The sequence below is a fragment of the Suncus etruscus genome, chromosome 19, assembly GCF_024139225.1.
Source record: "Suncus etruscus isolate mSunEtr1 chromosome 19, mSunEtr1.pri.cur, whole genome shotgun sequence".
NCBI lineage: Eukaryota > Metazoa > Chordata > Mammalia > Eulipotyphla > Soricidae > Suncus > Suncus etruscus.
In genome coordinates this window covers 30,266,612-30,275,616 of record NC_064866.1, presented here as the reverse complement: position 1 = coordinate 30,275,616, position 9,005 = coordinate 30,266,612, and the positions used below count along the sequence as shown (strand labels likewise).

Genomic DNA, 9,005 nt, shown 5'->3' with positions numbered 1-9,005 from the left:
TTCTCAATACCTAAGGGGTGGGAGCTACTTAGATAACAATGTTTTCGTGGTTTAACCAGACTTTAATGCTTGGAGACATACATAAATCTTGCATTAGTCCTATCTCTTCCTAAATTAGCAAACTTTGACAAGTTTCATAATATGAGTTTCCTCACAACAGTGTATGAATGATAATAACCTCCTTTGTCATGCACATGCAAGAAAGACAAAAAGGTAGGATAATTCTCAATACCTAAGGGGTGGGAGCTACTTAGATAACAATGTTTTCGTGGTTTAACCAGACTTTAATGCTTTGGTCCCTAGTCAGGAGGATTTTTAAAAATTGTTTCACATGTTCATGTTTCACAAAATGTCATTTAATCAAACATGAACAAATAGGGAGGATGTATTTCAATATAGCTAGAGTCTTGCATGAAAACAAAGATAGAAACAACCAATTAAAAAAAATTTTTTACACTAACACCCTGCAAAGGATCAACAATGCTGGCATCTTTCCTTCCCCTCAGGAGTTTCTGTAAATTTACATGAGATGCCCCTGTCAAATATGTTGATCATCTCATCCCAAATGCAATGGGTTCTGAATATCAAAAATACAAAAATGTAGAGGCTGGAGAGTTAGCAAGGAAGTTAGCATGGAAGTAGAGCATTTGCCTTGCATGCAGAAGGACAGTGGTTTGAATCCCGGCATCCCATTTGGTCCCTGCACCTGCCAGGATCAATTTGTGAGCATAGACCCAGGAGTAACCCCTGATTGCTGCCGGGTGTGACCAAAAACCAAAATAATAATTAATAATAATAATATAAAAGAGTAAAATGTTTGTGTCTCCTTATCTCAGAGGGAAATTAAATCATAGTTGGTAAATGTTATTTCAAAATAGGCCCTTGAGCGCATGTTCTCAGTCATGATGTTTAAGAGTGATCCCAACCCACATTTCCAAACCAAATGCAAAATTTTCCTCCATACAATTCAGTAATTAAAGTATAACAAAACTGTGAGTCGTGGCTTCATCTGGTCTAAACTCTTGAACATAAAACCTTGAAATTCTTGGACCTTCTAAAAATTAAAAACACAACTAAGTGAAATTTTAAGAGTGACCATAAGGAGCAATAAGAAGCAATATCATTCAGTTGGTGAAGCCTTGAATGTTAGGACCATTCCAGAAACATGATATCTGACTCCAGATTTTTCATCTTTATCTTCTGCCAATCTCAGTACATATCCATCTCCAGTTTTTCTCTATATTTTTTGTGTTCAATTTAGCCTCAGAGCCATATCTCATAGGCATGGACATTTCCTTTAGTGGGTGATCCAACACAAGTCTCCAATCTTTTGTCTGATCATTTGCTTTGAGATTCTTTTCCAATCTTTTCTGCTGTATGGAGTTATTATGCATCTTATCTTCCAGCTCACTAATTCTGTCTTCAGCTGCTGTTACTCTGTTGGAGAGGCTTTCCACAGAGTTTTTCATTTCCCCTACTGCATTTTTCAGTGCCATTATTTCAGTTTAGAGTTTTCTGACTTCTATCTTTGTGGTCTGTTCAGATCCATCTATGCTTTCTTTGAGTTCTATGAACATCCTCTATGTTTCTATTCTAAACTCCTTATCTAAGAGGTTAATTAGGTGGTTGGCTTTTTTGGGGTCATCAGAGTTGCCATCTTCATTCTCTATGCATGCTGTTGTCCTGCGTCGTTTCCCCATTGCCACACTTGAAGTGTGATTCTTACTCCTTATGGCGATGGAGTTCATGTTCTATAAAAGTGCACTGCAGGGAACGAAGTGGAGAGGCCACACTTTTTTTTTTTTTTTTTTGCTATGTTTAATTTTTGATTGTCACCAGGGATCAGGAAGTAGTCCCAGGTGTTGCTTTTAAAGAGTCCCTTGTAGCCCAAAGCCAGGCAGGAATTAGCCCCAGTCCTTGTGGATGGAGACACTCCTACCTGAGGTTAGGCACTTGAGAGCTGATTTTGCTGTATTCTCCTTTGATAGTCATCGGAGATGAGGAAGTAGCCCCCACCAAGTCTCCATTCCCAATCCTCGGGCTTTTTTATACTCAGGCCACAATCCTGAATTTAAGATTTCTTCACGACGTCTCCATACTGCTTTGTTCCAATAAACCTTAAACAAATCTACCCCTCTCAAAATTCGCTTTTCTTTGCTTTTTAACTGTCCTACTTGGATTACAGAAAGCTATCTCTAGGAGTAGTATAGCTGGATCATATGGGAGCTTAATTTCCAGTTTTGTTTTGTTTCTTAATTTTTATTTTGACCAAAGTGGATTACAAATCTCTAACTCCAGGGGTCTAAATTAGACAACTGCAACCAAGCAGATCTTCTGGAAATATAAGAAAAGACTCTATGCTTCATCCTAGGATTGGGGCAAAAACCAACTACAGGAGACTGGTTAAAACAACAATAATAGAACAGAACTCCTAGAACCATAAAAAAAGACTTCATCTTAGGCTCCATCCCTGTACCTCTACTAATACCAAGATCTCTGGCTACAGAGGCAGGATGTTATTATCCACGGTGGAGTGGAAAGTTTCCAGACACCACCAAAGGACCAACGGGAGAGTAAAAGAACATGTATGGAGCCTATAGTTATTCCCACGACAGTATACTTAAAGGGCAGAGAAGCCCTGTATCTCTTAGGCCAAGGGAATTCCCTTTCTAATTTCTCCAATATTTACTGTGCCTATACAAGGTAAAAAAAAAAAAAGGAAAGAAAGAAAGAAAAGAAAAGAGAGAGAGAAGCACAGATAAACTTTTATTTTTGGTTTTGCTATTGTTGTTATTTGTTGTTTGTTCCCCCCCTGTGGATTTGGTGTGTGTGTGCTTTTTTATTTTTATTTCAGGACCATGGTTATTGTGTGGTGGTATCTTTATTGCTGTGGTGCTTTATGAGTATTTTGTTTGATTTTTTAAAAAAATTTTTAGTATTGTTGTTAGGTTTCTCCCTTTTTTCCTTTCTTCTCTTAAACTAATATTTATAGCCTCTAGAAGGACTCCTCCCATTTTTTACTTGTTTGAATTTTGCCCAATTTCATTTATTTTTTTCTTTTCTTCAAACATAACCACATAATTTGAACCATATTATCTCACCTGACAAACTTAGGGGGAAATATGGATGGTACAAAGACCAGACAGTTGTATGAACATTAAGTAGAAATTAAAAAAATGATCAGACATGCTAGACACAGAGGGGACCACTTATACTAGCAACCCAGGTTGTAAAAGAGAGGGATGTTGGATGTATGCTGGGAACAGGGATAGAGGGAGGACTACATTGGTGGTGGGAGTGCCCCCTGATTCAATATCACTATATACCTAAAAAATTACTGTGAAAGATTTGTAATCCACTTTGGTCAAAAAAAATTTAAAAAATAGAAACTGGAAATTGAGCTCCCATATGATCCAGCTATACCACTTCTAGGGATATATCCTAGGAACAGAAAAATACAATACAAAAATCCCTTCCTTACACCTATATTCATTGTAGCACTATTTACAATAGCCAGACTCTGGAAACAACCAAGATGCCCTTCAACAGATGAATGGCTAAAGAAACGGTGGTACATATACACAATGGAATACTATGCAGCCACCAGGAGAGATGAAGTCATGAAATTTTTCTATACATGGATGTACATGGAATCTATTATGTTGAGTAAAATAAGTCAGTGGGAGAGAGAGACACACAGAATAGTATCACTCATCTATGGGTTTTAAGAAAAATTTAAGACATTATTGTAATAAGGCCCAGATACAATAAAATTAAGGGCTGGAAGGACCTGCTCACAATTTGAAGCTCACCACAAAGAGTGGTGAATTCTGTTAGGGAAATAACTACACAAACAACTAACATGGCAATGCTAAAGAATGAGAGAAATAGAATGCCTGTCAAGAATACAGGAAGGGGTGGGGGAAGACGGGGGCATTGGTGGTGGGAATGTTGCACTGGAAGTGGGGGTGTTCTGTTTATAACTGAAACCCAACTACAATCATGCTTGTAATCATGGTGCTTAAATAAAGATTTATATTTAAAAATATATTTTTAAAAAAGTATCTGTTATTGTAACATTATTTTATTTTTATATTATTTTTTATTGTTCTTTGCTGCCTTAATCAACATAGTTTCATGACAGAAGCCATTCAGATCTATCAGTAAATAAACAAATAAAACAACATTTCATAAACTGGAATATCACTCAGCAATACAAAGAAACCGATTATTCATGTGCAACAACATAAATAATTTTCCAAAATATTATGCCTAACAAAGGAATCCAAGCACAGAATGATATCAGTTGTGTGGTTAGATTTATGATGTTCCTGCTCAGTGTGGTTATCACCAAAGATAACAATCAGATAGGCACCCACCCAGGGCAGTAGTTTAAAGGGTGAGTAATTGCCAAGGTAACACAAGGCAACTGAAAAGAAAAAAATTTCTTTGCTTTATATGCTTTATAAAAATTAGAGAGACTTCTATTCTTTTGAGGAGACCAAACCCAAGGTGCTCAGAAACTTCTTCCACCTCTATGCTTGGGGAGGGGTCACTTCCAGGTGCAACAATGTAGTACTGAGGATCAGTACTACAACTCAGAGCTAGAAATCGAGGAGTATGTGACCCGTCTCAAAGCCCTTTGAGCATCTCCCCTATCCCATGAGGGAACATTTTTTTAAATATAGTTTTGGGTTGTGATGGGTAGGGAGCACCCCAGGCAGTAGCCATGGGTTACTCCTGCCTGGCTCTGCACTCATGAAACACTCCTGGTAATATTTGGGCCCTATGGGATGTGGGGACTAAACCCAGGTTCATCATGTGCAAGACAAGGGCCCACCTGCTGTATTTAACTCTCCAGTCACACAGTATAAAAAATATTTTAGTTGGGGTAGATGTTGTAACAATATATATAGAGAGAGACATAAAATCATATACTTGGCATGACAATATGCTTCAAGAATGGAGAAACCCTGAATCTCTTAGGCCACGGGAATTTCCTTCCTTCCCCAACACTTGCTATGCTTATAGAAAAAAAAAAGGTGGGGTAACACAAATCCTGCCACTGCAGCACCTTTTCTGGTGTTGTTTTGTCTTATTTTTTGTTTGTTTTTTGATATTATCTTCCTTCTCCTTTTTCTTCCACTTTTTTCTTTCTTTTCCACTTTTGTGGATATTATTAGGTGATTTTTTTTAGTAGTTGATTCCAAATTCTCCTCTTTTCCTTAACCTTTTAACCTCCAACAGAATAGCATAATTTGAATCATTCAGCCTCATAAATTGAGGGGGGAAAAATGATACCAGGACCAGTCATATGAACATGTAGTATAAATAAAAAAAATGACCAGAGTGGAATACCAAACAGAATAGATACCCAACCTATAACAAGCTGTAAGGCAGCGAGCATGAGCATTTGCAGTAGGATTCTGGGGGGGTAAAGGAGGGAGATGTGGGAGACATGCTGGAAACGAGTGGAGGGAGGATAACATTGGTGGTGGGAATGCCCTTCATTTATTGTCACTATGTATCGTAAATAATTCTATGTAAATGAACTTCAGTCACAATTAAAAAAATGGGGGCAATATCAGAAAGTTAAAAAATACTATGCTGAAAACATATTAGATTGGTACTTAACAGGCCTAGTTCAGTAAAGCTTCTCTGAACAGATTAATTTTAAGCTAATATGTGAATTCAAAGTCTCTGATGAAAGGTTGGCAATGTTGGAAAACTGAATGAAATAAATACAATCGATTGCTTTCAAAAAAAAACCATATACTTGGTGCAGAGTTGTTAACACTGGGGGTGAGACTGGTATTGGAACAGTGTATACCGGCCGACCAACTAGTCAATCTCCCAGATATGAAGTTTAGAGAAGAAATATGAAGGATGTTCACAGAACTCAAAAAAGCATAGATTGAGTTGAATGAAAAAGTGTATGCCTGTAACTATTACAAACAACTTTGTAAATCATGGTGCCTTAAAAACAACAACTAAAATAAAGGTATTTTTAAATTATACATTTACAATAGACGAATTAATAAAATTTTTTTGTTTTGTTTTTGGGTCACACCCAACAGCACTCAGGGGCTACTCCTGGCTCTATGCTCAGAAATCGCCCCTGGCAGGCTCAGGGGACCATATGGGATGCCAGAATTTGAACCACCATCCTTCTGCATGTAAGGCAAATGCCTTACCGCTGTGCTATCTCTCCGGCCCCAAATTAATAAAATTTTTACTTCAGTAAAATTGTAATTATTTAAGAGAAATAATAATAATAATAATAATAATAATAAAATGTATACCACTTGGAGACACATTTGATAGAAAGATTAAAACAAAGGTTTTAAAAGATTATCAAAGGGCCAGATAGATAGTACAGAGGGTAAGGTGCTTGCCTTGCACTTGATTGATCCTGGTTAGGTTGTTGGTATTCACTATAGTCCCCCTAACATTGCCAGGAGTGATCCTTGTGCAGAGTCAGGAGAAATCCCTGAGCACAGCTGGATGTCACACCACAGCCCACCTCACCCCAGTGCTATGAAAGTATATTGTTAAGTTGTCTGGGAAATTTTGAATCTGGCCTGACTAGATTGATTATTAATAATGTCAGGTCTCTCAATTCTATTATTTTTATCTTATTTTTACAAAATCAATTATTCTATTTCACTGTCTGCAGGTATGAAAGTTTTAAACTGAGACTGGAGAGATAGTATAGAGGCCAAAACAATTTCCATCTATACAATGGACCTTGATTTTACTCCACAGAACCAGTAATCACTAAGCAAAAAAAAAACAAACAAACAAACAAACAAACAAACAAAAGCCCTAAGAGTTAAAAACCTTTGTAGACCCTGTTCTTTCTGGCATTTACAATAAAATAGCAATGACTGAGGGAGGCTTAAGCAGCAGATGTATTTTTCTCACAATTCTAGATATGTCTGAAATTGGGGCTCCAGCCAGTCAGTACCTGGTGAGAGCTGTCTTCCTGGCTTCTGGTCAACATCACCCTGCTCTACACTTGTGCAACTACTCCCAGGTGCTCTTCCTAATCTGGCATTTCTCCCTCTCCTTCTGTTTATGAAGTTTCCAGCTCATGATCATAAATCAAATCTACTATCTCCTCCTGAAACCTCGGTGTCAAATTCCATTACACTGGGGACCAAGGTTTCCAACTATGACCTACGGTGTCATACAAATATGTGACTATTAACATATGACACCCACAATAAACAGTGGCCCTAAAAGGGGACTTCATCTACCTGCAACTTGATTCTAAACAGACAGTACCTAGATAGGGAAGCCACATTTTCATCTGCTAAATCAGTCTGATGTACTTCTTACCAGAAATGTCTGAGTCACATATATCTGTCCCATTCAAGGAGATCATTTCTGCTCATGGAAGTTATATTCCTTCCTTGTTTCCTCCTGGTACAAAGCCTATAACCATATTCATTCCCATTCATCTATGTGAGCTATCAGCGGAACACCTACAAAGTGCCAAGAGCAATGCTCATGTTGTAATATTATGACTGCCTAAGGAAGAAGACAGAAGATTTAAAAAAATCACATCGGAAGATTCAGATATAAAAAGAAAAAGATGAGGGAAGGGCTACAACATGGTCCTACAGCATTCTTCAACTGAGGGATACTGTCTCAGGGACATATTTGTTTCCTCGGGTGCAATTGAGGGTCATTTTTTGTTGGTTTGACTATAATAATATGGTTAATATTGGCTAAAACTATAACCTAGTGATTAAACTATTCACTTGATTTGCATACAACCAATTTGATCAACACTTGGTATAACCCAAATTCCTATCTTTCCCTACACATGCAGATTTCTGGCAAATTTTTTTCTGAAAGTGGAATTATAGACCAAATAAATTTGGGAACCTCTGTTGTGAAATCACTCCACAACCCCAGGTTTCCAACCCCAGATTAACAATCCTGAATCAGGATTCACATAAAATAATCCAAACCAAGCTGAGGGTAAAACACATATAGTCTGGCTGTCTTCTACTTTAACTCTCCTGCAAGCTGCCTGCAAGAACTGTTTTGATTGAGTACAGAGACCACCCCAAGGTGGGCAGTAAGAGTAGGCTTTGGCCTAGGATCTGTACAACAGCCAAATATATACAAAGGAACTAGAAATTTTCTCTTTTTTTGAATGAAATCAAGTTATAAACAAACAATACAAAGAAACCAGGAAAATCTTTGTTTTAAATAAAATAAGATGTAACCTAACACTGTCTAGAAAAACACATAAGCACATGACTTAGCAGAAACTGTGAGAGAAGTCTTTGTTTCCTTTTAGCTATGTTGGACAGAGCTAAAACTCTTTTCCCTGTTTTTGTTTCCCTCATCCCATGCCCTACCTCTCCTGCATTGAGAAAACTGAAGAAAAATGTTTTTATTAACTTCTGAGTATAGAAATTCTGTAACATTGTCTTTCTTTCGAATTCAAAGCCACAGTCTGAATTTCAAAGTTTTAGAAAAATGGAAAACATGTCAAAACTCAATTGTATATTATTGAAATAATAAAATGGAAAACATGTCAAAACTCAATTGTATATTATTAAAATATGTTAGATGGTTGGGCTAATAAAATGTGTTAAAATAAAACTTCCTCCTTATTTTCACATGACTGCAAGTAAGTACAAAATTTCATGTGTGCTCCAAATTGCCCAGCTCAATTCTGGCAAGTCATTCCTTGTACTTCTGCTAGACCTCTTTTCTCTCTCTCTGACTCTCTCTCTCTCTGCTCTCTGACTCTCTCTCTCTCTCTCTCTCTCTCTCTCTCTCTCTCTCTCTCTCTTTTGGTGCACCATTTCTGGAGGTACTGCAATACCAGGCCAATGCGTGGAATGGACGGAGCAAGCTCCTATTCCAGTTCCTAGTGCAAAAAATCCATTTAATATATTGTCGTCTGATAGATGATGTATCAGATATTAAACTGATAAGAACAGATACTACACTTGATCTTAGCCAAAAGGCTGAAAAGCGAT

The 9,005-nt window shown here is 37.4% G+C and overlaps 1 non-coding gene across 1 annotated transcript; it reads right to left on the bottom strand.

Moving 5' to 3' along the window:
• Nucleotides 1–8,814: 8,814 nt before the first annotated feature.
• Nucleotides 8,815–9,005, bottom strand: LOC125997849 (U2 spliceosomal RNA). The gene has a single exon (XR_007491852.1). It is a non-coding gene; the product is annotated as a U2 spliceosomal RNA (small nuclear RNA).